At 43.2% G+C, this 24,310-nt stretch overlaps 1 long non-coding RNA gene across 1 annotated transcript; it reads left to right on the top strand.

The window, feature by feature from the left end:
• The first annotated feature begins 302 nt into the window (after window positions 1-302).
• On the top strand, window positions 303-15,001 carry LOC117357157. The gene is made up of 3 exons (XR_004538775.1): window positions 303-420; window positions 14,642-14,729; window positions 14,884-15,001. It is a non-coding gene; the product is annotated as an uncharacterized LOC117357157 (long non-coding RNA).
• The last annotated feature ends 9,309 nt before the right edge of the window (window positions 15,002-24,310 follow it).

Here is a 24,310-nt window from a genome sequence, read left to right as displayed (position 1 = left end):
CCTAGAACCTTTGCTAGTCACAATCAACAATTTAAAATTAATAAATTTTTATTTTATATTTTTATTTAGGAGCTAGTCTCCTTACCAGTCTCCATCCTTTTGAAACTTAAATCATTAGTGTCACAGTGGTTATTTTGGCTCCGGGAGAGTCCTGGAGTCTTTGCGCCTGCGCACTGATTCTGCACATGTGTGCGACATCATCAGTGACATCAGCACGCACATGCATCACTGTGCACATGCGTGTCAACGTCTATAAAAGGCCTGGGATTTTTCTGCGAGGCTCCTTGGCTCTCCATGCTCCAGTGGCCTGGAAACAGCCGCAAAGAATGTGGATCTGGCTTGATCGCTGGATCCTTCATCAGACCCGCGAGTAAGTCCCAGTAGCACCCTCTTGGATTGGGCAGCCTCACCTCCCCCCAGGTGATTTTTTTTTAAATAATTTTACTACTATGGTTACAATACATATGAAATACCTCATGTACCTCCTATACATATGCCAGAAGCACTGCCAAATTTATCTGAATCAACCAGTGAATCTGAACCTCTATCTGGGCTTAGCTGTTCCACAGTTGATAACAGTCCTTACAAAGGAATATTGGCAGACATTAATGCTCCTGTACCTTTAATTGGTGTAACTGAGAAAATTCCGCTGATGGTGAAAGTATGCCTGCTGTCTCATCTGATCAGCAGACTGATGATACTGTAGTGGTACACAGGTCAGACAAGGCCCATAAGCCTGTCACAAAACTTGTTTATGATCAATTGGATACCCCTTCTAATCAGTCTATACAAATTTCTACAAAGACTGTCATTGCTGATGAGTTGACAGTTCATGACTGCCTGTAAATATGTTCAACTGCCTGTAAATATGCCTGTAAATATGTTCAACTGGCTAGTCAGGACGACTCGGCTGTATTAGATAGCAATTGTACTTAACACACTTGCCTTATAGGCAGACAAGGGTACCCTTCCAATTGTGGCAGAGGATAGTGTGTGGAGGGAGATTCCCATGTTCACTGCATCTTTCTAAGTGCAGTGAAGAAGGGGATTCTTACCTCTGTGTTCACTGAATCTGTAATTCTTAATTTGTAATGTACGGCCTATATCAGTGGTCTCAAACAAACCCTTTACAAGGCCACATTTTGGATTAGTCGGTACTTGGAGGGCCTCAGAAAAAAAATAGTTAATAGTCTTATTAAAGAAATGACAATTTTGCATGAGGTAAACTCTTTATAGTTTATAAATCTTTCCTTTTGGCTAAGTCTTTAAAAATAATATTGCAATTTATAATTAAAGAGACATATGATGATCCAGAAACTCTTTTGTTTTACTTTTGTAATTATGATAAACATACCGAGGGCCTCAAAATAGTACCTGGCGGGCCGCATGTGGCCCCCGGGCCGCGAGTTTGAGACCACTGGTCTATATAATACCATCAGGGTAATATAATGGAAATTTTTTTGCTCCCATTAACTCAGTCCTTTGCTCATGAAAAAAACAAATTGTTGCTCTTATGAACTTGGTCCTTAGAGGGAACACTGGTTAACAATCAACAGTAATGCACCTTAAATGCAAAAGTAACTGCTGGGAGTGTGTGCAGCATTCCCCCCTGCAGTTTATATGTCGATATTGTTTCTAATGCACGTTACTTTCAGGTGCAAGGTGGCTTAAGTGTTTTTGTTTATGATTGTTGCTGTTTGACAATTTTTCATTTTCTATACCACCTTCTCTGATAAACAGGCCAAAGCTATGTACATAAAACTTCAAAAGGAGAAATGCAGAAAATGAACTCCATTTAAAATAGGATACTCAACAATCGCCAATAAAAACGATGTGGTTAAAACTACCAAGTGAGTCTGTGCTAATTACAAATTTGACAGCTAGTGTGCACTACCTACCGTTCGCCAATTGCAATGTCTCCACCGTAATTTACAGACCCCCAAGACAACAGGATGACCTGGATATGGAAATAATCAGGGATATAGAAAATATCACCTTACGTGGGGACACAGTATTGTTAGGTGACTTCAACATGCCTGATGTGGATTGGGATACACTAACCTCTGATTCCGGCAGAAACAGGAGGCTATTAAACTCTATGAAGGGAGCTGGTCTGAAGCAAATGGTGTTGGACCCAACAAGGGATCAGGCAATACTGGACCTATTACTTACCAATGGAGAAAGTGTCACAGAGGTCTCGGTAGGCGACACATTGGCCTCCAGTGACCACAACATGGTATGGTTCAATCTTAGGAAAGGTTTCACTAAATCTACCACGCTGACCAAGGTCCTCAAATTCAAGGACACAAACTTCCAAGACATGGGTTCCTTTGTTCACCAGGCGCTACAAAGCCAAGCAAAAACCGATAGCGTGGAAGAAATGTGGTCGACTTTGAAAGCCACCATACAAGAAACGACAAACCGCTAAGTTAAATTAGTAAGTAAACGGCGAAGAAACAACAAGCCGCAATGGTTCACTGCAGAGATCTCAGACCTCATCAAGGAGAAGAAAAAAGCATTCATCTCTTACAAACAATCGGGGAAACAGGACTCTAGAGCAGACTACCTGACCAAGTCAAAAGCAGTCAAAACAGCAGTCAGGGAGGCTAAATTCCACATGGAGGAGTCTCTGGCAAAGAACATCCAGAAGAGAGATAAATCCTTCTTCAGGTATATCAGTGACAGAAGTAAAAACTCAGGCGGGATTGTACGTCTTAAGAAACCAGACGGAGACTACGTGGAAAAGGATTCCAAAAAAGCCCAACTATTAAATGAATACTTCAGCTCAGTCTTCACCCGTGAAGCACCGGGGCTTGGCCCTCAGCTACAGACAAGGGCTGACTCAGTTGACCCGTTTAGTAACTTCGAGTTTACGCCCAGCAGTGTCTACGATGAGCTGTCAAAACTCAAGATTAACAAGGCAATGGGGCCTGACAACTTACACCCCAGGGTGCTTAGGGAGTTGAGTGATGTTTTGGCGGAGCCACTGTCAGCGCTCTTCAACCTCTCCCTTAGTACAGGCTGCGTCCCGCTGGACTGGAGGATGGCTAACGTCATTCAACTCCACAAGAAGGGCTCAAAGATGGAGACAGCAAACTACAGACCAGTGAGTCTAACATCAATAGTGAGCAAACTAATGGAAACTCTAATCAAACAATAATTGGATAAGATCCTGGATGAGGAAAATCTACGGGACCCCCGTCAACATGGATTTACTAAGGGGAGATCATGCCAAACCAACCTGATCAGCTTCTTTGACTGGGTGACGGGGAAGCTGGATGTTGGGGAGTCCCTGGACATCGTGTACCTGGACTTTAGCAAAGCATTCGATAGCGTCCCTTTTTCAAGGGACCCACGGCAACAAGAGGACATCCGTGGAAAATCAGAGGCGGGAAATTACGAGGTGACACCAGGAAATTCTTTTTCACTGAAAGGGTGGTTGATCGTTGGAATAGTCTTCCACTTCAGGTGATTGAGGCCAGCAGCGTGCCTGATTTTAAGGCCAAATGGGATCGACACGTGGGTTCTATTCACTAAGCAAAGGTAGGGGAGGGTCATTAGGGTGGGCAGACTAGATGGGCCGTGGCCCTTATCTGCCGTCTATTTCTATGTTACTTCTGTCATGCATTAAGCAGCTAACACTAGACTTTTCCATACTGGCTGTTTGCTTGGTTTTTTCAAAACAGTTTATTGAACGACAAAGTACAAACCAAGAAAGCAGCTGATATAACATCTTCAGAATACAGAATACAGTGCACAAAACAACAAACCACCAAACAGGTGGAGACAGACAGAGTCCGAGTTGGGTTTTTATACCCGGACTCATCCAAGCACACTAACTGTTTTAACGCACACTAGATGTTAGCAAAGGCTAGTGCTGTTAGCGCAAGCTAAAACCCACACTAACTGCTTGTCACATTATAGTAAACATGCCCTGTACTCAGTTGAGTCATTGTAGTAACCATCCATCAGAGCTTACAACCATGATTCTAAAGACATATTTGTTTTTGAAACATTTAGGCAATTAATTGTCATGGAAATTGTAAACTTGTTGAACCATCAAGATCATTATAGTATTATTTCTAATTTGGTTGTTTAATTCTTAAGAACATAAGAATTGCCACTGCTGAGTCAGACCAGTGGTCCATCGCGTCCATCCCACAGTGGCCTCCAGGTCAAAGACCAAAGCCCTAACTGAGATCAAACCTACCTGCGTACATTCCAGTTCAGCAGAAACTTGTCTAACTTTGTCTTGAATCCTTGGAGGGTGTTTTCCCCTATAACAGCCTCTGGAAGAGCGTTCCAGTTTTCTACCACTCTCTGGGTGAAGAAGAGCTTCCTTACATTTGTACGGAATCTATCCCCTTTTAACTTTAAAGAGTGCCCTCTTGTTCTCTCTACCTTGGAGAGGGTGAATAACCTGTCTTTATCTATTAAGTCTATTCCCTTCAGTATCTTGAATGTTTCTATCATGTCCCCTCTCAGTCTCCTCTTTTCGAGGGAGAAGAGGCCCAGTTTCTCAAATCTCTCACTGTAAGGCAACTCCTCCAGCCCCTTAACCATTTTAGTCGCTCTTATCTGGATTCTTTCGAGTAGTACCGTGTCCTTCTTCAAGTTCAGCGACCAGTGCTGGACGCAGTATTCCAGGTGGAAGTGTACCATGGCCCAGTAAAGCGGCATGATAACTTTCTCCAATCTGTTTGTGATCCCCTTCTTAATCATTCCTAGCATTCTGTTTGCCCTTTTCGCTGCCACCGCACATTGCGCAGACAGTTTCTTCGACTTGTCAACCAGTACTTCCAAGTCTCTTTCCTGGGGGGGTCTCTCCGAGTACTGCACTGGACATTCTGTATTCCTGTATACGATTTTTGTTACCGACATGCACACCTTACACTTATCCACGTTAAACCTCATTTGCCATGTTGCGGCCCATTTCTCAAGGGTGTTTATGTCACATTGCAGGTCTTCGCAATCCTTCTGTGTCTTCACTACTCTGAATAACTTCGTATCATCTGCAAATTTAATCACCTCGCTCGTCGTACCAATTTCCAGGTCGTTTATAAATATGTTGAAGAGCGCGGGTCCAAGCACCGAACCCTGCGGCACTCCACTTGTAATGCTTTTCCTGTCCGAGTATTGTCCATTTGTCCCCACTCTCTGTTTCCTATCCGCCAATCAGTTTTTAATCCACGTGAGTATTTCACCCTTGATTCCATTGCTCGCAATTTTTTGAAATAGTCGTTCATGTGGGACCTTGTCGAATGCCTTCTGAAAATCCAGATATACAATGTCGACTGGGCCTCCCTTGTCTATCTGCCTGTTAACTCCCTTGAAGAAGTACAGCAAGCTCGTCAAGCAAGATCTTCCTTTGCTGAAGCTGTGCTGGCTGGTCCTCATCAGATTGTGTCCATCAAGGTGGTCAGTGATGCAGTCCTTTATCAGCACCTCTACCATCTTTCCCAGTATGGAGGTCAAACTCACCGGTCTGTAGTTTCCTGGATCTCCCCTCGAACCTTTTTTGAAGATCAGCGTAACATTCGCCACGTTCCAGTCTTCCGGAATCCTTCCCGATTTGATCGACAAATTGGCTATCAGTTGAAGCAGTTCAGCTATAGTCCCTTTCAGTTCCTTGCTTACCATCAGATGGATGCCATCCGGTCCCGGGGATTTATCATTTCTAAGCCTATCAATCTGCCTGCATACCTCTTCTAGACTCTTAATTTGTATTTTTTTACTTTTTGTAAACTGCATAGAACTTTACGGCCCTGCGGTATATAAATTTATTATTATTATTATTATGAGTCCTTACTCCAACCATCTAGGCATCCATGTAATGACCATAATTCCCCCAACCATCTTCTGCATTCTCATTCACAGCATTTTGCATCTGAACCACTGATAGCTGCTCTATCATACTGTCTGTAGGACCATAGTGAGCTATGTGCAGGCAGTAAGGGCAAATGGGAGGCAGGGACTCCAAAATTGTGTCATGTCCATTGCCTTCTCTGCTTGGCTGTGACGCAGTGGTCAGGATAAGTGCTCATTTTCAGCTTGGGACAATCCTGTCTGTCCATATTGATCTTTTTCACAGAAAAGATATTAATTTCCTTTCTCAAGTTGTAACAAGATGAAAAGTCCCATATATTCACATATTCCTGTTTTAGATTACTCCTAAGATTTATACATTGGAATGTTAGAATAAGTTCACTCTAGCACAGTGGTCTCAAACTCAAACCCTTTGCAGGGCCACATTTTGGATTTGTAGGTACTTGGAGGGCCTCAGAAAAAATAGTTAATGCCTTATTAAAGAAATGACAATTTTGCATGAGGTAAAACTCTTTATAGTTTATAATCTTTCCTTTTGGCTAAGTCTTAATAATAATATTGTAGTTTATAGCTAAAGAGACATATGATCAAGAAATTGTTTTATTTTACTTTTGTGATTATGATAAACATACCGAGGGCCTCAAAATAGTACCTGGTGGGCTGCATGTGGCCCCCGGGCCGCGTGTTTGAGACCACTGCTCTAGCACATACATTAGTCCACTGATGCTGTTCGTGGAAAGGTGATACCCAATATACAGCCGGAAGCAATCAATGATTTGCTGACCACTGCCAACACTAAATGCAGAAACTGAATGCTGAGCCATGTCTGGGCACAGGCATTGCATTTCCAGAGTTGTGGAGCGGCTAAGGTGAAATTCAGCGTTTAACCAACTATGGGGCACCACATAGGTCTGACTTTTCTGTGGTCCTATTTATGTGGTGACCTTAGCCAGTTAAGTACCCCAATATCAGCACTTAACTAGCCAAGTGCCAACCCAGCTCTTGGAACATGGCATACTGAATGCCCCCCAAATAATTGGTTTTCAGTTCGATACTAATCGGTCATTATCAACAGCGTTGACCAGTTAAGATTAGCGATTAGCCCTGAACATATGATTTAAACCATTTTGCATATTGACCCACTTTTGATGCTTGCTGGGAATCTCTTGAATTATAATCCATAAGAAGTGTGGGTCATGATCTTTTTGTTTCTTTGTTTTCCCTCCATCCCTCAAGGACTTTCTGTGCCTACTTTTAAAATCATTTGATAATCAGCAAACATAACTAGCCTTAGGCTATAAAATTTAGGGTTTTCTTTTCACTGTTACATAAAAGCAGCAGCTGCAGCTTGGGTGAAAACTAGGTCAGTTGGACTTGTGCAGACATCTAGCATCCCCCTTCTCCTACCCAATACAAAGTCAGCAGATGTGGTTTTTAATTCATGTGAAAGAAGGTCTGCTGTGGCAGAGAAATTCCCTTTTAAAGTGCAAAATGTTTCAAGTTTGCCAGTGCCACAACCAGCATCTCTTATGAAATTGCTCAGTCCTTTTTCGGTGAAAGGTAAATGCGGGTGGCTTTTGGGAACACTGTAAATATCATCTGAGGGGACACTCCTTCCTCCCCCAGGGGTTTGTTGTTCTCAACTATTTTATTCACTGCATATTTGTAACATTAAAAATATATATACACTTCTCCCTCCGTATTCGCTGTGATAGGGGATTAACCGAACCGCAAATACAGAAAAACCGTAAATAACTTTTTCATATGTTATTCGCTGTTTTCTGTTAAAAACCATCGTGAATATGGTGAAACCATGAATAACATGGTGGGAGACCTGGCCTGTTCCTGAAGGACAGGCAAAATACGGTGAAGAAAGTTCTGGGAATCAGTGATTTTCTCTGTAAACGCTTGGAATCAGCGATTTCTCAGTGGAAGCTGATGTAATTTTGGGGGGAGGAGCCAGCAACCTAAAAACCGTGAATAATTGAAACCACTACTGCTGAAACTGCAAATACGGAGGGAGAAGTGTTTATCCCTAGAACCATAGGAGCCAACTGTTTGAGTGCCAGTGGGTGCTAAGCACTCTCGATATTGAGCAAGCTCCTTTATTGTGTCCAGGGAGGGATAATTTGTACTCATTTGGCACCTCCAGTGATTTTGAAAAGTTGGCACCCATGGGGCTCATAATAGAAGCATAAATATGTCTAAAAACCTGCCCAAATCGGCACTTGGATGATCTAAAAGACAGGTCGTCCAAGTGCCGATAATCGAAATGGGTTTTTAGATGTATCCACAGACTTTTTAGGCCTCTGAATGCCCAGAGCTGAAAGGGGTGTTTTAGGAGGAGTGGTGAGGGAGGAATGTGGGCTGACCTAGACTTACCGTAGTCATACTGCAGGGATAATCGAAAGTTTTATGAGGCTGCCTGGACAGAACTTTTACGTTGCGACTTAGGCAATCTAAAAACAGGTCTATGTGCCCAGAAGGTATCCAAAGTGACAGATAACCACTGCAGACACAAAGTACAGACCCCCACACACTCTCCCAGTGATCAATAATTCCCCCCCCACCACTATACAAATTGAAATATAAACATATATACCTGCCTCTAGAACATCAGAACCTGGCATAGGAAAACCTAGTAGAGCTGCACAGAGGTGGCTTAAGTAGTCTGGGGGGTGGGGGCTAGTGAACCATAGAGAGGAGGACCCAGGCCCATAAGCCACTCTAATCACTGCATTTATGATGGAAAATGTGAGTCCACCAAAAAAGCCCAAACCCTACTGTACTGCCATATAGGTACCACCTGCAGCCATAACGGCTATTGGAGTTGTAGATAGGTTAGTATAGTGGGTTTTGGGAGTGTCTTGGGGGACTCACCATGACCTATAAGGGAGTTGTGGTGAGTTGTTTATGTGGCACCCTTTTTGTGAACTTCCCAGCAGTGTCCTGTAGCCCCAATACTCTGTTGCCCCACTACTTGGTGGTTAGTCTATCACTTTGCTGGCCCTTCCCACATCCAAAAAGTCTTGTTCTAGGCGTTTGGGACTTGGATGATTTTTTGGATGAGAATGTAGTATAAAGATAGACGTACTCATGATCTGGACAATCAAACGGCTGGATGTAGAAGTAGATGATTTAAAAAAAAAAAAAAAAGATTTTGGACGTATTTTATGAGAATAGACTTTAGACGTTGCCGACTTTGTACGACTAGCACCATAGCCCCAAAATGGACTTAGACTTTAAAAAAAAAAAATTTGCCCCTCCATGCACATAACAAGTCAACTTCTAAATGAGGCTTAAATATGTGAATATTTATAGAAGAATGTATACTGCAAAAACGTTGAGGGGATGGTATGGTATGAACCTCCCCGAAGTGTCTTCTATACCAAAGTTGTTTATACAATAGATTCTCCAGGCCCTCAGAGGTGCCACCAGAAGCTCAATATACTTTCATGGCTACTGGCTTTATGCCCCCTATCGTCATCAGGTCACTGGTATTATTGATATAAGATGTACTATGCTTATCTTTATATATTTTTTAGTTTTCAATAAATAATTAAGAATAAAGTGCTTAACTTAGCTTGGGTGGTTTGGCCAAGAGGGACAGAGTTGCCAACATGTTTCACCCTGTTCGGGTTTCCTCAGGGCACAATCCCTACGACAAGAAACTAGCTTTAGTGTTTGATATTTAATAAAATCGCATAACATCAAACTACATTGGCAAATGCCAATAGCTTACCTCAAAATTTTATGCTCTTCACGACGTGGCCACCCGAAATGTGATCTAAGATGGCCGCGGCGTGTACTGTAGCTCATTAAATATTCTACAACCCAGCTGAGACTGACGTCATCGGGCCAACCCAGAAGTGCAGAAATAGCCGCAGTCCCGGAGTAGCACCCTGCTGGGAAAGCTTGGTTGTATTGTAAACACTCCTATGAAATTTAATAATTCAAAACAATGTAATACGATGTGGGGTACAGTGAGATCTCACCAGAGGGACTGCCATTCAAGTTCAAGATTAAGCCCGTGGGGTACAACTGTATTAAGTTAGTAAATCCACCTCTGTTCTAGAAAGTTTAACTTTGCTTCCAAGTTACCTTCAGCTCCCTGACTGTCAATAGTGTCTATGATGCGCCACCTAATTTGGTCGGTGGCGTGCTTCTTGGCCAGCCAGTGTGGTACTAAAGGTGCTGTTAAGGTCCCCGTAGATATCCGGGACTTGTGTTCATTTAATCTTAATTGGACCGACCGTTTAGTGCGTCCCACATAGACCCGAGGGCACGGGCAAATGATAATGTACACCACCCAACTAGATTTACAAGTGGTGTGCATTCTGGCTCAAATGATGCATCTAGTATGAGGGTCTTGCCAGGTGCTACCTTCCAAGGTTTTATCACACCACTGACAATGGAAGCATTTAGAGTGAGTTGCCTGATCTACAATAGGATATGGAGTACGATTTAACAACTGTCCCATCGTGGTGCCCCTGGTGTACGCTATCAAGGGGAATTCTTCCAAACCCCTAAGGGCCCTAAGGATGGGCCAGTGTTGTCTGATAAATCCTACTACACTCTTGACTGCATCTGAAAATGGAAGCACACAAACCAGTCTAGTGGCTTCTGTATCCTGGGCTCTGTTTTTAGAGGTGTCCTGAAGCAACAGGTCCCAATGGGCATAACGTGCCCGTAGATACGCCTTATGAAAAGACTTTTCTGGATATCCCCGTGCCCGGAATCTATGGGTAATGTCCATAGCCACCCTTTGGAAATGAGACAAACCTCCTAGCCCTCAGAATCTGACTGACCGGAAGACTATATTTGAGTTTATAGGGATGGAAGCTAGAAAAGTGTAGCAGAGTGTTCCTGGCTACTGGTTTCCTATACAGAGTAGTAGAAAACGTATTACCCTCCCTATGAATGAGAATATCCAAAAATTCAATTCTTATCGGGCTGTATGTTACCATAAATTGGAGATTCAGATCAATGGTATTGATCCAATGGATGAATTGTTGAAGTTCAGTTTCCGTTCCTGTCCATAAGAAAAATACATCATCTAAAAAACGTTTCCATAAGATGACATTGTTTTGATATTGAATGGACGGATAAATGGCCTGTTCTTCAAATTTACCTACATAGAGGGTGGCCACTGAGGGGGCGAAAGTCGCCCCCATGGCCACTCCCTGTATTTGTTTATAATATGTATCCTCATATTTGAAGTGGCTGTCCTGGATCACCCATTTGGCTAATGACATATGAAAATCCGTAGGGATTCTTTGGGGACCCTGCCTGGCCTCCAAAGTGTCCCTAATGATTTCTAAAGCCCCTTGTTGGGAAATTTTTGTGTATAGGGATACAATGTCCAGGGTGACCATGTACCCAAACAAGACCTTTTAGGCGTGGGAAGAACCAGTCCTTCACCTAAAACCATGATTCTCTATCCGGCGTCTGTCATAAGCGCCAGTAAAAGAATCATAGAACTGTCCCTCCCCCCCCTTCCCCAATGATCATGGCATGAGGGATGCTCAATCGAACCTGCCACGAACCACCGCAAGCATCGCCGGCAGCAGGGATGCCCAGTCCCTCCTGCTGGCCAACCTGAATCCCCCACCAAGGTAGGCCACCTGCCCCCTCCCTCCAGCCCAGCCAGAAACCCCCCACGCAAAGCCCACCCGAACCCCCCTTACCTTTTGTAGTTGGCGGGTTGGAGGGGATGCACTGGGGAGGGGCCTATGATTCCAATTGGCCAGATCCCTTAGGCCCTCCAAGCTGGGACAAGACTAGCTCCTGGACTACCTGTTCCATGAGGCTCTGGCTGTTGGAGGTACTTTCTCCGTGCCACTTCTATTACCTCTCCCCCATGCACTCTGCCTTGTATGATTGTTGGGTGTTCCTTAGAAGTATAAAGGGAAGCAAGCAGGTAAGGATATATTATTGAAAAAGTTTTCCTTTTGTCTTTCATGGGAATATGGGGTTTCCCAGGTGATCATCAAGCTTAAATCTTAATCTCTCTGTTTCCAGGGATTTGGACAGATATTTAAATGAAGACACCTTGGGTGCCTGGTCCAATCAGGTTTAATTGAGAGGCCTTAGGCACTTGGGCCAATCAGAGCCTTAGGCCCTTCACTGGGAACATAAGAATTGCCGCTGCTGGGTTAGACCAGTGATCCATCGTGCCCAGCAGTCTACTCACGTGGTGGCCCCCAGGTCAAAGACCAGTGCTCTAAATGAGTTCTGCCTCACCTGAATCCATTCCAGTTTAGCAGGAACTTGTCCAACTTTGTCTTGAATCCCTGGAGTGTGTTTCCTACTATAACAGACTCCGGAAGAGCGGTCCAGTTTTCTACTACTCTCTGGCAGAAGAACTTCCTTACATTTGTACGGAATCTATCCCCTTTCAACTTTAGAGAGTGCCCTCTCGTTCTTCCTACCTTGGAGATGGTGAACAATCTGTCTTTATCTGCTAAGTCTATTCCCTTCAGTATTTTGAATGTTTTGATCATGTCCCCTCTCAGTCTCCTCTTTTCAAAGGAAGAGGCCCAGTTTCTCTAATCTCTCACTGTACGGCAACTCCTCCAGCCCCTTAACCATTTTAGTTGCTCTTCTCTGGACCCTTTCGAGTAGTACTGTGTCCTTCCTCATGTATGGCGACCAGTGCTTGACGCAGTACTCCAGGTGAGGGCGCACCATGGCCTGGTACAGCGGCATGATAACCTTCTCCGATCTTTTGTGATCCCCTTCTTAATCATTCCTAGCATTCTGTTCGCCCTTTTCGCCATCGGCACGCATTGCACAGACTGCTTCATCGATTTGTCGATCAAAACTCCCAAGTCTCTTTCCTGGGAGGTCTCTCCAAGTACCACCCCAGACATCCTGTATTCGTGCATGAGATTTTTGTTACCGACATGCATCACTTTACACTTATCCACGTTGAACCTCATTTGCCATGTCGATGCCTATTTCTCGAGCTTGATTATGTCACATTGCAGATCTTCGCAATCCCCCTCTGTCTTCACTACTCTGAATAACTTCGTATCGTCCGCAAATTTAATCACCTCACTCGTCGTACCAATGTCCAGATCATTTATAAAGATGTTGAACAGCACGGGTCCAAGCACCAAGCCCTGTGGCACCCTACTGGTGATGCTCTTCCAGTCCGAGTATTGTCCATTTACCCCCACTCTCTGTTTCCTATGCTCCAGCCAGTTTTTAATCCACATGAGTATTTCACCCTCGATTCCATGGCTCGCAATTTTCCGAAATAGTCATTCATGTGGAACCTTGTCGAACGCCTTCTGAAAATCCAGATATTTAATGTCGACTGGGCCGCCCTTGTCTATCTGCCTGTATGCTCCCTTGAAAAAGTGCAACAAGTTTGTCAAACAAGATCTGCCTTTGCTGAAACCATGCTGGCTGGTCCTCATCAGACCGTGTCCTTCAAGGTGATCAATGATGCGGTCCTTTATCAGCGCTTCTACCATCTTTCCCAGTACCGAGGGGAAGGCCTGCCATTTTAAAGAGGTGGACCCGCCGGCCGGAGGGAGTAGGCATTCCTCCGGCTGGCCTTCATCATAGAGGTATGGGGGGCAGGGGTTGTCGGGGGGCAGGTGACCCCAGCAGGAAGGGAGTGGGCATCCCTACTGCCGGGAGTGTCGAGAGGTGTCAGGGCATTGTCGAGGGGTGGTAGGGGACCCCGGCGGCAGGAGGGATTGGGTGTTTCTCTTGCCAGGTGTGACAAGGGTTATCGGGAGTGCTGGGGGGGTTGTTGGGGGGCAGGGGACCCTGGCAGGAGGAGCAAGTGGGCATCCCTCCTGCCAATCTTGTACAGGGTGTGTGGGGGGGGAGGGCGGGCAGCAGCAGATGAAGAGGGGTGTCGGCAGGAGGAGTGAATATTCCCCTCTGCTGCTTTCCCTGCCGGTCAATCAGCTGAGCCTATAGGACATGGGGAGACCTGCGGTTCAGTTTATCGGGGCATAAAATATAAATCCCTCCCACTATGGCCACTACATCGACTCACTGGATTTTACTGATGAGTTTAGAGAATCTGGCTCTAGCCTCAGCTATCTAGGACTCTCTGTGGAAAGACTTGCCTTCTCATCTCTGTTCAGAATCCTCTTTTCCCAAGTTCATATTACTCCTCAAAACCCACCTGTTTTAAAAATACTTTGGACCAACTGCTGTATGACTCTAAGCTCCCCATCCCCCTTCAGCCTCTCTTATCCTGTTTTTTATTGTAGACCGCATAATTGCCACTGTGGATCACTTGCAGTATATCAAGTCTCTGGAAATAAATAAATGTTATACAGTAATGGGTGATTATCCGGCATCTAGTGATCAGCAGATGGTGTTGTTTAATATTAAAACAGGTATGAAGAGGGTTCATTTAAAAATACTAACTTTGTTCAGATGGGGGATTACCTCAAGGACTGGTTAGTTGAAAGGGAACATCTGTATAAAGTAGGGCAGAACTGAAAGAAGCTATTTTAAGTGCAACAAACCCTTTTGTAAAGAATGCAAATGAAAGAAAGAGAAAAAAGGACCAATTTGCAACTCAAAGTGGTAGCTGGGAAGGTTAAAATAAAAGAGGTTAACCTTCATAAACTAGATCGCAGTCTCCTGGTGGAGGAGGTGGAGGCAGAAAATGTATCTGAACTCAAGAAAGCATGTGACAAGTACATAGGATCTCTAAGGAAGAGGAAGGCATAGTATATGGCATGGATAGGCCATATGGTCTTTGCCATCATTTTCTCTGTTTCTAGCACCAGTTACTTTTAGATTCTTTAAATTATTCTAAGCATCTCATTTATTTCTGCAGTCACAGCTTGTCACTGAGTCTCCAGAATCTGGTAGGATCATTGTCGGACTACCTCTCCAGAGTCTGTAACGATGTCTTGGCAAGAAAGGTGATTTAGCTCATAATGTTAAAGTTTAACAATTATAGAGCGTAAAGTTATTGGATCTCCTGTATTTCTGAAACTCAACTACATACACAAGATTATAATACAAATGAATCATTAAACTGTTATGAGTTATTAATTCACATTTGTGAAATTATAGTGTGATGTGCTCAGACCCTCGTGTCAACCAGCATTAAACCACAGGAACTCCGGGAACCATCATTTCAACATCTTGGCTCCCTTAATGGTCACCACCTGTTCAATGAAGAAATGCTACCTTAAATAATTGGATCAAATAAATTCAATGGGGGAGGGGGAGGGGGGCCATATGGTAGGCCATAAGAGATGGGCCACCTATGCTCTTTCGGAGTTCAGTTTTGTATGAGTCAGCTCCTGAATCCAGGGCTTGTTTCTGGCACTGGTTCTTTATTTGGTGTGGGGATTGGAGAAATATAGATTGTTTCATTTAGATTGTTTTTTTTTGGGGGGGGGGGCATGCAATGTTTTATAAGGTGGACGGGCTGTACATAACATGTAACACTGTTGCTTGTATTGATTTGGATCTCTTTCGATGCATTTGTTGTGTATGTTTTTGTCTATTAATAAAAACAGATTTGACAGTAAACACTTATCTTAAATTTCAAAGAACTTCAATAACAATAAGTGGTCCAGGTAGCTCTAGCGGTCCCAGCTATGTACCTCAGTGAACAAGAAAATGTACGTGTCAATTCAACTCATCCCACTTTCTCGATTCATCATCAAATACTCTCCAACTCAAGCTGAGTGTCACTGACACTTCTTCAGTAAGAGTGGTCATTTATCTAACGAGTTTGGATAAAAAATTAATCTCCAGTCTTTACACCACTATGTTAAATGGTTAGATCTATTTTTTTAAAATTTTATTTTATTGTTCCCTGCTGTCAAGGTTGCACTGGTTCCTAGTCCAGGTTTAAGTTTTTCTGTAAAGTGACCCGTATAATTTTCAATATGTCTGGACGTTTTAGCCCAGAATATTTACTACTACTACTATTTATCACTTCTGTACATTTTGACATTTAATAAACGGTCCCTTCTCAGAAGAGCTTACCATCTAACTTGGAGAGATAGACATAACATATAGGGTTAAGGATGCAGAACCCAAGGTGAGAGTAATTAGGAGTTGAAAGCAGTCTCGAAGAGGTGAGCTTTTAACTTGGACTTGAACACTGCAAGAGACGGAGCCCGATTCGGGCAGTTTTTCCAGGCATACGGAGCCTTAGTAATTCTTGTGTTCAGACGTTCACAGAGCTGACATTCTTGTGCTCGAATTTCCTTCTATTACAGGAATTTGATTTAAGTGAGTTTTTGATTCATCCAAGTGATTATGTTTTGGAATGGTTTTCCTTTGTATATAAGATGAATTACTTCCTACTTGAATGCCTGTGGTTGTGGGCTAACTTATTTCCCATGCTCACTGCCTTGAGCTGTTAGTGCCACCAGATCTGAAACTTTGAGGTAAGCCAGGACCAGTAGAAGGGATGAGATTGGCGGCCTAGGGCAGAGACAGGATTGGGGAAGCATTAGGTTTCCACTCCCAGAAATTTTACTGCTCTAGCCATATGCTTGCTAGGCCTGTGCATAAATCCAGACATCTAGCTCACGCTATAGCAATAATTCTTTGGTTCAAAGTTTTGCACTGGGGTTCCCTCTGGAAACTTGGTACAACAGTACACTTGACTAAGACAATTTTATAAATTTTATTTTGCACATAAAATAGCATTTTATGCCCCACAGGTGGCACTTATAAAATTGTTATACATACCCAGAATTGCATGGTGTCAGAGCAGAGCACATAGTTTTACACAGGATATGCACAGACAATGCCCAGAGGTAGAAATTGGGCAGAACTGGGGCAGAGTTGAGAGATACATGCATTTCATTTCAGTGTTCCCACTAACTAACTTTGAGCTGTGGGGTAGAGAATGACACAGGGACAAAGATTTCTCTGTCTCCGAGGGAGCTCATTTTCCCATCCCTGCGAGTTCTTTTCCTGTCCCTGCCCCATTCCCACAAGCTCATGAAGGGCATAGAGAAAGTGGAGAGGGACAGATTCTTCAAACTTTCGAATATTATAAGAATGAGAGGGCATTCGGAAAAGTTAAGAGGGGACAGATTCAGAACCAATGCTAGGAAGTTCTACTTCACCCAAAGGGTGGTGGACACCTGGAACGCGCTTCCAGAGGGTGTGATAGGTCAGAGTATGGTATTGGGGTTCAAGAAGGAATTAGATGATTTCCTGAAGGAAAAGGGGATAGAGGGGTACAGATAGAGGATTACTATACAGGTCCTGGACCTGATGGGCCACCATGTGAGCGGACTGCTGGGTGTGATGGACCTCTGGTCTGACCCAGCAGAGGCACTGCTTATGTTCTTATGTTCTCATCTGCACAAACCTCAAACACTTTGAAATCATAAGTGTTTGAGGCCTCTGCGGTTAAGGCGGAGCTTACAGGAATGAGGCAGGAACAGGGCCAAAACTCACGGGGACGGAGAAAAATTTGTCCTCGTGTCATTCTTCTCTGTTGGGAAGTCCTTCACCAGCATTATTGCCAGTGGGAAATAGTGCTATGATATTGTGCTTTCAATTGTAGTTTCTTTGCGACGTGCCTGTCTCTTGGAATTGCAAGCACAATATCATAGCACCATGCACCTGCAGAGATGCTAGAGGAGGACTACCGCACAACTTATTAGTAGAAAAATAATATTTTTTTTTATTTTTGCCTCCCCCCCCCACAATTGGGATCTAATAAGATATGGATTATGCTTTGTTTTTGCTTTTCCTTTTGTTTTTTAGGTTTCCTTGTTTTATTCTTTTTAGAGTATCATATCTCCCTCCGTTTGCTCATATGATAAGTGTTGTTATTAGAATTACCTTCTCTCTGATACCGCATGGCCTTGGATGTTTGGTATGGTGTCTGGCTGAGTGTGGATGGTTGGTATGGCTGTAGTGGAGTGTGTTGTTTGCAAGCTGGGGAGGGTGGGGTTGGATTCTGGGTGAGGATGGTTGGGGATGTTTCTGTTCGGTGCTTGTTGCGTGGCATAAGAACACAGCTAGCTCAGCAGTTCTTATGGTCTGTTTGTTTTCTTTGGGGGATGGAGTGGAGGGGGGATTCCAGTATAGGTGGATTGTACGCAATCGGGAGTGGGCAGAGTAAGCGACGAGGGTTTATTTCCAAAACTTGTCTTGTTGTACTTTTGGTTTTCTCGACCTTGTTATGCTTTTGCTTTGTTCTGTGTGTTAGCTGATTGTAGAACAATAAAACATAGTTTACACTAGCATTACCTTCTCTCAAACATGTTAAATCTGAGAAAGCTCACACCCGCTTTTACTAAGGTGCGTTAATCGAATTAGCGCGCGCTAAACGCTAACGCGTCCATAGACTAACATGCACGCGTTAGTGTTTAGCGCGCGCTAATTCGATTAGCGCACGCTAATCAGTTAGCGCACCTTAGTAAAAGAGGGCGTCAGAGCGGGATGCTGTAAGTTGGGGGTGCATGTTTTGGGAATTCTCCCCTTTAGATCTGAGGATAAATCCTACATATTCATTTATTTACTTACTTATTTACCCCCTCCCTCCCCTTTTACAAAACCGTAGTGGTGACAGTTCCGATGCTCAGGAATTCGTTGAGCGTCAGAGCTGTTACTGCCATGGCCAGCAATAAAAACTCCGCTACAGTTTTGTAAAAGGGGGGGGGGGATTATTTATTTATTTGGTTTTATATCCTGTCCTCCAAGGGGAACTCAGAAGGGGCTACAAGTTTTACAGTTTTTGCAAAAATCTGAACCATTTTTATTTGGATTGGCTTTCTAATTTTTTGGATTTGATTTGTCAAGTTTCTGATGTATTTTATTGCGATGTTTTCTCCTGTTTTGTGTATATTGATTAAGGCCTCCTTATACAAAACTGCAATAGAAGTTTCTAGCGCGGGGAGCCGCGCTGAATGGCCTGTGCTGCTCCCGACGCTCATTGAGTTGCTATGAGCGTCAGGAGCAGTGCGGGCGATTCAGCGCGGCTCCACACGCTAGAAACTGCCATCGCAGTTTTGTAAAAAAGGGGGGTAAGTGTGTGACTTATCTGTGACCTACCCAGAACAGTGGATAGCATGAGCTCTACATTTTTTAAATAAATAACCTCCTCCTTTACAAAGCCACGCTAGTGTTTTTAGCACCGGCCGCCATGGTAACAGCTCCGACGGTCATAGAATTCCTATGAGCGTCTAAGCTGTTACCGCGGCGGCCAGCACTAAGAACACTAGCTCAGCTTAGTAAAGGAGAGGGTAAATTTCCCGCAAGAAGATTCTCTTGTAAATTTCTTTGATTTCAATATAAACAAAATTTTAAAAATTTGCTTAGCAGGAGTATTGGTGCCATATATGTTTATTTTTTTAAATAGATTTATTTACCACCTTTATTCATCTCATGAGGCAAGTGAGACCAGTCAGGCACATCCCAGCTCCAGAAATTAAGCTCTGTTGTGTGAGGGACTGATATCTCTAAGGCACCTTGAGCATGCAGTATACGAAAAGAAAAAAGTACCGTGAATCCTCCAGATTCAGGAAATTGTGTAAAATTCTGGAGACTGCACCTTCCATGATTTTATTGTAGCCCTCCCTGCTGCCCCTCGTTTCCTGTTCGTCTGTTTTCTTATGACTATATAAGACTGTTATTGATTTATTGTATTTTTAACCCCCCTGTACCGGGCAGAGCTTTGGATTCTTGCCCAGAAATAGCTAAGAAAAACCCCCCAACAAATTTTTAGATTGAATCAGGTTGGGCAGACTGAATAGACCATTCGGGTCTTTATCTGCTGTCATCTACTATGTTACTATGTAATCGCCTAGAACTATGAGAGGCGATCAATCAAATTCTCATTAAACTTGAAACTTAAAAAAGGATGGAGTTGGTCCAGAGGAAGGCTACTAAAATGGTGCGTGGACTTCGTCATAAGGCATATGGGGACAGACTTAAAGGTCTTAATATGTATACTTTAGAGGAAAGGCAGGAGAGGGGATATATGATAGAGACATTTAAATACCTACGTGGCATAAATGCGCATGAGTCGAGTCTCTTTCATTTGAAAGGAAGCTCTGGAAGGAGAGGGCATAGGATGAAGTTAAGAGGTGATAGGATCAGGAGTAATCTAAGGAAATACTTTTGTACAGAAAGGGTGGTAGATGTGTGGAACAGTCTCCAGTAGAGGAGTTTGAGACACAGACTGTGTATGATTTCAAGAAAGCGTTGGATAGGCATATGGGATCTCTTGGAGAGAGGAAGAGATAATCGTTGCTGTGGATGGGCTGACTTTATGGGCTATTTGACCTTTATCTGCCATCATGTTTCTATTATCACTGGACTCAACACGGGCCATGTTTCGGTATAAACAGCCTGCCTCTGGGGTCCGTTTCAGTGAATTCAAATTCACGTCTAAATAGAGACAGGAAGCATTGATTACACTCTTGCTAGTATAGTGTCCTTTGTTTAGATGTGAATTTGAATTCATTGAAACGGACTCCTGAGGCAGGCTATTTATGCCGAAACATGGTCCGGGCCAGGTCCAACGATAATAAACTTTAGTTGATTGGGTCTAACAATAATAAACTTTATTTGATTTTCCTGAATCTGGAGGGTCCATGGTGCTTTTTTTTATTTATAATTTTCAAATTAATACAAAGCATAAACTTTGAAAGAAATATACAGAATATAATACTCCCAATTTCCCCATTGGGAATTAAAGCTTTACACAATAGATAAGAAAATATACTACATAATATAGTCCTCAAACTGAGAGGGGTGCAATAATATTAATCCTCCAGGGAGAGGAAATTAGAAAAGAAAAATAAAATTTACTAAACCATAAAATTGAGCAATCCCTTCAGCTTTCCAACTGACTTGATTCTTACACTTTTCGCCTAGGCTGCAAATGAAAGAAACGAAGCTGAACTGGATCATAAAATATATATCTAGCCTCCTGATATAAAATAAAACATTTGCATGGAAATCTCATTTGAAAAAAAGCACCCAAGGAGAAAACTTTATCCCGATAAACTAAAAATTCCTTTCTCCTAGCTTGAGTCCACCTAGAAACATCCGGAAAATATATATATTCTTTCACCTAGATAGGAAATTTGCTTCAAACTATAATATTGCTTAAGAACCATCTCTTTATCTTGGTAAAAGACAAAGGAAACCAAGAGTGTTGCAAAACCAGTGAATTCAATACTTGACAATTCCAGTAAAGCTGTTACATCTTGCTCTTCTCCAACTTCATTCTTATCTTTAATTTTTGTATTGGAGGAAAATTAGTCTCAGGAATCTTCAATATAGTAATCAGTAAATTCTTAAAAATTTCCCTCGGTGACATATATTTAGGAAACGGAAAATTCAAAAATCTCAAATTCAGACTCCTATTTTGATTTTCTAAGTTCTCAATTTTCCTTATTAGTAAAGCCTTATCCAGAGTCTGTTGTTTAATCACAGTTTTAATGTCATTAGTAGTTTTCTCCACTTCTCCAATCTTTTCATTCTGTTTCTGGACTCCCATTTCAAGTTGTGTTATTTTTGTTGGTATATTTAAAGTTACTGAAATGAAGTTAGTACATACCATATGGAGATTTTCAATGGCAGCCCACAAGAAGTCAAGCGTAATCACCAACGGCTTAAAAAGTGGCTTGAGGTCAGGCATTCGAGATTGCTCTTGTTGGAGTCTTAGGAAACTTCCTAGGCTCTTATCTCCACTGTCGTCACCACCACTTCTCTTCGGGACATCTCCCCCACTCAACAGCGATGCTTCTAAGAGCATCGAGGTCTCTCCTTCCGGGTTTGCCGCTGGAAGCGTTCCCTTTGCTCTCGCGGTGTTACACGAGTCTTCCATTCGAAGGTGCACCTCCACTGCCTCTCTGGGAGCTGGGGGAGGCTCAGGTCCCAATGGGCTAAGCAAAAAATCGCTTTCCAAACTGTGTCCTCCCTGCGGCACAGCAGCAGAGTTGCCCGACATCACTGAAGGTACTGTGAATGATGATATCAAAGTTTGACGCGGTGTTGATATGGCAGGTAGGAGTGGAAGATTACTCCTCGATCTCCCTCTTCTTTTAGGCATCAAGTCGATAAATAGAAAAAAGTTTTAGAGGAAAATTTACACCGCCGAAGCTGGAGCCTGGACTCACACGTCTTGCTCAGTCGCCATCTTGCCCCCCTCCCTCGGTGCTTTTTCTTTTTGTATATTTTATGTGATGTGCTTTGACCCTCTTCTACACTCTGTCTTGAGCATGCAGGCAAAAGTGTTTCAAAAGAAGCTTTTAAGGATGTCCTGATGTTTTATTTTCTAGATCAGGGCAGCAATTTCCCTACTTTTGTAGTTATCCAGAGGGAGGACTTTGCTTGTGAGATTTGGATTCTTCTGTTGGTAGTCCAAGGAACTGACATTTCCAGTACTTATCTAAAGTGTTGATTAATGAACTGTGTAGTGGAAAATATTTCTGTGAGCATAATGTACAGGATTTGATGAGGGAAGTCTGGGATACTCTGCCCAGGACCCTGAAGTAGACAGATAGAGAGAGGGGAAGAGGGGAGTGCTAACAGAGCCCAGAAGAGGACTCATACTGCTTGATATTCAGCCGGCAGACGGCAGTGATTTGACTATATGCCGCTGGTGTTATTCAATGCCGAGCTGTTTCCAGTGACCGGCTTAAATATCTGGGTTTTTTCAATGCCAGTTAGTGCATGGCCGGTTAAAGAAATATTCAAGATCTCCCTCTACACCAGTGGTCTCAAACTTGCGACCCGCCAGATACTATTTTGAGGTCCTCGGTATGTTTATCATAATCACAAAAGTAAAATAAAACAGTTTCTTGATCATATGTCTCCTTAGCTATAAATTAGAATATTATTATTAAGACTTAGCCAAAAGGAAAGATTTATAAACAATAAAGTTTTACCTCATGCAAAATTGTCATTATTTTTTTCTGAGGCCCTCCAAGTATCTAATCTAATCTAATCTAAACCTTAAGTTTATATACCGCATCATCTCCATGAGAATGGAGCTCGACACGGTTTACAAGAACTTAAAATAGTGGGTAGAGAAGAAGAAAAAGGATTACATGAACTTATGTGTAGAAGGGGGGAGAGAAAGGGGGGAAGGATAGAGCTACAATTTGCTGAAAAGCCAGGTTTTCAGTTGTTTGCAGAATAACTGAAGGGAGCTCAGGTTCCGCAGCAGGGCGGTGAGGTCGTTCCAAAGACCTGTGATTTTGAAGAGAAGGGATTTTCCCAGTTTGCCTGAATAGTGGATGCCGCGTGGAGAGGGGAAGGCTAGTTTAAGCCTTTGAGCAGTTCTGGAGGAGTCGGGACTGGAGGAGTTGAAAGACAGTGGGATAAGAGGAGGCAGGATTCCGTGAATGATCTTGAAAGCCAGGCAGGAACATTTGAAATGGATTCTGGAGATTATTGGGAGCCAATGAAGTTTGGCAAGGAGTGGGGAGGCATGGTCAGACTTGCGTTTTGAGAAGATCAGTTTGGCTGCAGTATTCTGGATTAGCTGGAGTCTTAGAATACTTTTTTTTTTATAGATTTAATAGATGGCGTTGCAGTAATCTAGTTTGGAGAGGATGATGGATTGGACAAGGATGGCAAAGTGTTGTTGGCTGAAGTAGGATCTAGCTTTCCTCAACATGTGAAGGCTGAAAAAGCATGATTTTGCCAAGGAGTTGAGGTGGTCATTGAGGGAGAGAGAGGAATCGATAGTGATACCAAGGACCTTGCATGAGAACTCGAGCTGTAGTGTATCGCCTGTGGGTAGTGTGAAAAGTGTGGGCAGGTGTTCAAATTTTGGGCCGAGCCAGAGTTGTTTTGTTTTAGATTCGTTTAGTTTCATCTGTACCGAGAGGGACTAGGCACGGAATCTCAATATGCAAGCTGTAATGTTTTCGTGGAGGTTGGTGAGGTTCTGGTCAGTCTCAAGGAGGACAAGATGTCATCTGCATAAGTGTAGATTGTTTCCAGGGGGGATAGTTGAAAGAGTTTCAGGGAGGACATGTAGATGTTAAAGAGAATAGGGGACCAAATCCAAAATGTGACCCTGCAAAGGGTTTGAGTTTGAGACCACTGCTCTACACACTAAGGTTCTCCCACGGAGTATCCCTAACCACACTCTCTCCAAAACATCACACAAAGTGAGGCCCGCCAGCAAGCCTTCTCTGGAATAGCCCCCACACTCTTGAATGTAGTCCCTGAAAAGCTTTAACACAAGACGATCTCTACTTCAGGAAGTAGGTGAAAGCTTGGCTCTTCACCCAGGCCCTTAATGGAAGAAGCAACTAACTTGCTAGTCACACACACAAGGAGTGACTCTTGTCTGCACATACTATCCACTTCTACCCTAGATGAGATCATTTTCAAGCACCATTCTGACCTCAGGTACAGCTTTCTTCAAAATTAGTCCCCTTACTGCCTCTTTTACAAAGCCGCGCTAACAGCCCCCAAACCCATAGAGATTTAAAGGGCTTCGGGGCTATTGCTGCGCAGCAGCCACTAGCCCGGCTTTGTAAAAGAG

This window comes from Geotrypetes seraphini, chromosome 3 (assembly GCF_902459505.1).
Source record: "Geotrypetes seraphini chromosome 3, aGeoSer1.1, whole genome shotgun sequence".
Lineage (NCBI taxonomy): Eukaryota > Metazoa > Chordata > Amphibia > Gymnophiona > Dermophiidae > Geotrypetes > Geotrypetes seraphini.
Note: the sequence above shows the minus strand (reverse complement) of the source record. Positions and strands in the feature narration are given on the sequence as shown.